This window comes from Ursus maritimus, unplaced genomic scaffold (genome assembly GCF_017311325.1).
Source record: "Ursus maritimus isolate PB19 unplaced genomic scaffold, ASM1731132v1 scaffold_3, whole genome shotgun sequence".
NCBI classification, from domain to species: Eukaryota; Metazoa; Chordata; class Mammalia; order Carnivora; family Ursidae; genus Ursus; species Ursus maritimus.
The window spans coordinates 3226850-3233540 of NW_024425563.1; positions in this window are offsets into that span (position 1 = coordinate 3226850).

Sequence of the window (6691 nt, forward strand, 5' to 3'; positions counted from 1 at the left end):
GGGGGGGGGGGCTGCACCAGCCGTCCAGGCAGCTCCGGGATCGCTTCTCCGTGTGCAGTCGCTGGAGCACTGTTCCCTGCCACAGACCGGCCACACACGGCGTGCTTCCCTCTGGGGAGGTGCAGGGTGTCAAGGGGAACGTCCCTGCTCTCATTAGGCAGAGTTGGACGTGTGTAAATCCTGCCAATATCTGGTGACTGAAGAAAGACGCGGTTGAGCGGTACTGGCCGCACGAGCGAACGAGGCTGCCAGAGATTTCTACAGGCAGGAGGCAAAAAGCTCCTCTAACCCAAGTGCTCGCACTCCCAGGAAGCCCTCCCAAATCCCTGATGTTTGTTGAATCAAAAACTCAGTGTGCAATAAGGTCTGCATTCACGGGAAGCTGGCTGGCTCCGCACACCCGCCAGGGACGGTCAGCGCTCCCATCTGCACGTCGGTGTCCCCGCCGCCGCGCATCCCGCAGGCCCCCATCCCGGTTCTCGACACGCCCCACGGCAAAGGGCTGCCTCCCAACGTGCCGCGGCCGAGACGCCCTCCTCAAGTGCCCCTCTGCCTTCCTGCCTGTCTGCCCCTCTCCTCGCCCCGGCGACTCAGCTGCATGAATGGTCACGTCTGTGCAGCCCTGTTACCGTCGGGCTCCTTCCCTCGCAAACCTGATGAGGTCTCCAAGATGCCTGCTTGCCTCCAGTCTCCTCCCCTCGGCGCTGCCCTCCGTACCTTTGTCACACTCCTAAGAGAAAGTACCTGAGTTGTCCTGTTTGAAGTCTTAAAGCTGAGTGACATCCTCACCCAGGTCCTCATTCCCAGGAGCCACACAAAATTACTTCCTGTTCCTCGTGTCACACTATCCTCCCGCTCCTGTCTGGCAACCTTCCCTGCTCACTAAGACCTGTAAAGCCTCTCCTGGTCTTCAGGTTTTTCCGTTGCTTTAGCCTCAAGCAACCAAGAAAAAAACATGAATTGGATCACATCAAAATTAAAAACCTTTTATGTATCAGAAGACACAACCACCAATGAAAAGGCACCCCACTGAATGAGAGACTAATATTTGCAAGTCCTATACCTGATAAGGAGCTAATATCCAAAGAGCCTACAATTCTTCACAACAAACAACCTGATTTCAAAGTGGGCAAAGGACGTGAATAGATGTTTCTCCAAAGAAGATACACACCTGGCCAGGAGGCACCTGAAGAGATGCCCCACTCACTCATCAGGGCAGTGCGGATGGAACCACAGGGAGGTACCTCGCGCCCATCGGGGTGGCTGCTACCCAACAAAAGAAAAAACAAGCACGTGGAGAAGCTGGAACCCTCATGCACTGCTGGTGGGAATGCAGACTGGTGCAGCCACTCCGGAGAACAGTACGGAAGTTTCTCAAAGTTTAAAAACACACCCACCCTGGGGCGCCTGGGTGGCACAGCGGTTAAGCGTCTGCCTTCGGCTCAGGGCGTGATCCTGGCGTTCTGGGATCGAGCCCCACATCACGCTCCTCTGCTGTGAGCCTGCTTCTTCCTCTCCCACTCCCCCTGCTTGTGTTCCCTCTCTTGCTGGCTTTCTCTATCTCTGTCGAATAAATAAAATCTTTAAAAAAAAAAAAAAACACACACACACACCCACCCACCTATGACCCAGGAATTCCACTTCAATTCTTTGGGGGGGGCGGGTATATTGAAAGAATTGAAAGCAGGGTCTTCGTGAGACATGGACACACCCACGTTCACAAGCGTGAGCTGGGAGGTGGTGGGCACGGGGGCGGGAAGAAGGGAGCAGGAGTAAGTGTGTAATGGGGACAGAGTCTCAGTCGGGGATGATGAAAAGTTCTGGAGATGGTGGTGGTGATGGTCGCACAACACTGCACACGCGCTCAGTGCCCCTTCACTGTCCGCTACCAAATGACTAACGTGGCAAATATTACGGGTTTTTTAAAAATGCAGGAGGAAATGAAGAGCACCAGGGAAACCAGTGGGGAGTGAAGGCAGAAGACCCTCCCGTGGGTCCACCCTCTGGTCTCCCAGAGGCCTTCTCTGAACACTTGAGCGAGTGGTCAGAACGCCAGATCCACAAGGAGAGTTACCCATAAGCCAGCAGATCAGTGTGTGGACGTGTGTGTTCGCCGCACGTTTTCCTGTGGCTTCCATCACATCTGAAAAAGGATCCTGAGGAAAGATTACAGATTGTGTTAAAAACAAGACCAAACAAAAACCAGTGGCTGGCTGGTTCCAGAATGACAGAATCAGGGTCCGCGTGTAGCTGCCTCCAGGAAAGCAATGAGAACAGACGTGAAGGGTCAAAACAGCTTTTTCAGACCACGGAAGACTGGGCTGTTGTGCCCATCGAGCCATGTCGGGTTTTGGTGTCAGCCTTCAAAGCTCCAGGGCTTCTACGTGAGGCCGTCCGTATCATTTTGGCCAGGGTGACCTAGGAGGTCTTCACCTTGGGGAAAGCGTGGGCTGGGCAGGCCGGGGGACGGGCCGTCTCTGTTACTCACCCCAGTCGGCCAGACCACGAAAGGAAGCCCCGCCTGGAGGCACAGGTGCAGGGACCCGGAGCGAAGCGGCTCAGGATGCCCAAGGCCGGAAAAGCCATCCCACACATACGCGGGTTTAGGAGTGTGGCCGGTGCACTGCAAAGCCCCCGGGTTAGTGTGCTGGAGCAGTCCCTGCTGTGGGTTTTGTTCTCGGACGTTCCAAGGGAGTGGCGGTGGTCTGCAGCCGTGGCTCCACCGGCTCCAGGAAGGGAGGAGACGGGTTCCGGAGTCCAGGGCGGTGTTTTCTCCGCTGAGCGAGAAGGCAAAGAAATGCTGCCCGTGGGAAGGTTACCGTTAAGCTGGCCGCCCCGAGCCGGCCCAGCCGGGAGGGGGAATTCGGAGAAAACGTGCGCCACTGCTCCGCCGTGAGCGCCTGGAAGTTGGGGTGACAGAGGTCCTGCACGTCCGCGCCCTTGGACGTTCTGTAACCTTCATGAAGGCTCCAGGACCCACTGAGAGAACCACGGACAGTGCTGCCCTGGTGCCGGCAGACACGGGGCCCTCCGGAGATGGCAGGTGTACCCACTGGGTTACATCTTGTGCGTGACTGCCAAGACTTCGGACCTAAACTCCAGTCATGAGCGGCGCCTCACCCCGACTCCAGATGGACGTGGCCATGTGCCTCGCGATGCAGAGCGCGCTGCCCGGCCTCGGTCCCCTCGGTCCCCACGGGGGCAACGTGGCAGCTTCCCGCCAGGTGCGCCAGGATACCGACTGCTGGAGATACCGAGGGGCGCATTTATGTTGGGACTGATTTGCAGCTGTTAAGATTCTGTTCTAAAACTGTTTGTGCACTTCCTTCTGCAAACTTTCCCAAGGAATATTTTTGTTTGTTTGTTTGTTTTTTCAGATGGGATTCTATCTATTCACCTGACACCAGAGAGCCAAGTTTCTAGAATGGAGCAAGCGACGCCGGCCCTGAGCCTGTCTTTTGAACAATCCCAGTTGCCCTGATTCTTTCTCAGTCAGGATTTATCATCTGTAAACTTTGTTTTGCAAGTGCACGTATAATACTTGGTTCTTATTTCTATTTATTCCTATTTTCAGATTTTCCCTGATATAGAAATTATGTAGGATTGCTGATCACCATCGTCTCCTTGCATCATGAGGCAGTAGAATGAAGAGGATCCCAGTTTTGGATTATGTGCGATGCTTTCATAAAATAAAGGAAAATTTCAACGTCTAGTTTGCGGGCCCTGCTCCTGGGCTCCCAGGGAAGCTATACTTTAACATTTACCGGGGTCAAAATGACTCAGCAAAACCTCAGAGCATGGGCTGTATTTCTGTCCCATGCACACATCGTACATCTGCTTTGTTAAAATAAATAACCAAAAAGAAGCATTCCAAACATAAAGGAAAAAACCCTCTTTGGTTCCCGTAAGATTAAAGTCATACAGCCTCACACGTACTAGAAACATAAGTCTGTGACTTTCTGGAATGCCCTTCCTCGGGATGATTTGTAACTCTAGGTTAAAAACAAAAACAAAAATACAACGTGCTGCACCACATGTTCCTTCCCCAGAGCACCCTTCTTTGTGAAGGCCGTGTCCCGGGCAGCTGTCCTAACTGGGGCTCGAATAAGACTCTTCCTTTCTCTTTAAAAATTTAAAAAAGGTTTGTTCTTTCTGCCTCAACATTTCTTGGCGTGATCGGCAGGATATCAGAGCCCCTCACCTGAGAACGCCTGGGGGGTCATCTGGAACTCAGCTCAGTACCAGCATGGGCCCTTGGTACCCCTGCAACTTCTCCTGACAGCCAACCCCCTTGCTTTGAATCGACAGTCCTTTTATTCAAGCTGTTGAGGGTTCCCAGTAACGTCCTCTTGGTGGGAATCACCTACAGGACTTAGTTGTTTTAATTGGGCATTATAATAATTGATGTTATTACTATAAGGCTGGAATAAATTTTCTGCCTAAAAATAGGGGAGCTTGAAGCATTCAGCTTCAAAGAGCAGGGACACGTGCTCCTTCTGGCCAAATGCTGCTTTCAGGTGACTGAAATCCTAAAGGAAGTGTCCGAGGATATTCCCCGGACGTGCGGTGCTCCCATAGGAATTGCCCATCTCACACAGTAATTAGCGATTGGTTCGTCCCTGGTGCACATGTAAAGATGCACCATCCAGTGCTCCAAGCCCCCTTAATGGTCCTAGAGCTCGCAGGGAGAAACCGAGACACATGGGAGAGCGTATCAGAGCCCTTTGGAAGTGGCACAAGCAGCACCCTCTGGATCCACCACACTTAACAGCCTTAGATCTTATTCAAGCCTGATTCTAAAAATAAAAGCGAAACTAGAAGGAATGGGGCACCGTGCTTCAAAAGCTGAAGAGCTCCCGGAAAACCAACCACGACCTACAGGAACTCTGGCAGGCCCTACGCACGGCACCGGTGAGCCTCTGCCTGCAGGGCCTCGCTTAAATGGGGAACCCAGCTAAGGGTAACCTGAGTCTCTGACGCCCAGATGGGGCTCTTTGACAGGTCGGAGTTATTTTTCTTGAGTACACAATTAGAAAGCCAGCGGTAAGACTACACAGCCAGAAACTACGAAGCTGTTTGTTCCGATCAGTGAAGCCCCCAGCTTTGGGGGAGGAACCAGCAGCGTTCACAGAGGTACCCTGGGCCGCAGCTTTGGGTATCTTTGGACAAAACTGGCTGTGTTCCGATCAGAAAATGGATCCGGGGGATTGGAGAAAAAATGGTGGAGGAGTAGGGGACCCCTTTTTCAGCCGGTCCCCTGAGTCGAGCTGGATAGGTACCAGACCAGCCTGAACATCCACGGAATCAGCCTGAGACGCAGGAAGATACATCTGGATCTCTGCAAATGAACATCTCCAGCGCTGAGTATTGAGGTACGAAGCGGGGAGCGGTGAAACCTCGCACAAATATCGGAAGATAAACGGAAGGGGGAGGGAGCCGCCGCGTTCGGGCGCCGGGAAGCGGCAGCCACCTGCACGGGGGAGCGGGCGGACTCGCGGACGGCACCCGGGAGAGAACAGACTGAGACCGGTGAGCAGGGGAACAAGCGCAACCAGTCTGAAAACCCAAGCTCCGGAGCGCTCACTGGAACCGGACCAATACCAGGAGCTGGGGAGCGCGCGCAGGACCAGACTGAAAACCGGCGCTCCAGAGTGCGTGCGAACCACACTGAAACGGGGAGCTCCGGAGCGCACAGGAACTGGAGGCGGCTGGTGGTGTTAGAAGCACAAAGGACAGAGACGAGCCAGCCCTGGGAGCGAGGACTGGGACACCGGCTGTGGGGCGCACAACCCAGGACGCTGCAGGGTTTTTACCAGCACCGACAGAAACAGAGTTAAAGTGGCCAGGAGAGCTCAGTGGAGAGCGGACTGTGATCTCTCTGTTCGGAGACAGAGGCTAGGGTACGGCCACTGCTGCTCTGCCTCTCAGAAGAGGCACAGAAAACCGCCAGGGAAAGCCGCCAGAGAACAAAAGCCCGGAAATACCAGCTCACATTGTGCCCATCCCCAAGGGGGGATCCCTTACAGGGGACAGGGTGACTCTACCCAAACAGGGTTGCCTGAGTATCAGCGCGGCAGGCCCCTCCCCCAGAAGGCAGGCTGAAAAATCAAGAAGCCCACATCCCTAAGGTCCCTATAAAACAAGTGCTCACTGCCTGGGTCCTGGTCAATAATTTGGGCTCTGGGCAACCCCGCAACCTCTCCTCATCAGAATGACGAGAAGGAGAAATCCCCCCCAGCAAAGAAAAGATAATGAGTCTGTGGCCTCTGCCACAGAACTGATGGATATGGATATAACCAAATTATCGGAAATGGAGTTCAGAGTAACAATGGTCAAGATAATGTGTAGGCCTGAGGGGCGCCTGGGTGGCTCAGTCGTTAAGCGTCTGCCTTCGGCTCAGGGCGTGATCCCGATGTTCTGGGATCGAGCCCCACATCGGGCTCCTCTGCTGGGAGCCTGCTTCTTCCTCTCCCACTCCCCCTGCTTGTGTTCCCTCTCTCGCTGGCTGTCTCTATCTCTGTCGAATAAATAAATACAATCTTAAAAAAAAAAAAGATAATGTGTAGGTTTGAAAAAAAATATTAACAAAAATATTAATGAGAATATGGAATCTCTAAGGGCAGAAATGAGAGGAAACCTGGCAGAAATTTAAAATGCTATGAATCAATTGCAGTCTAAACTAGACACCCTG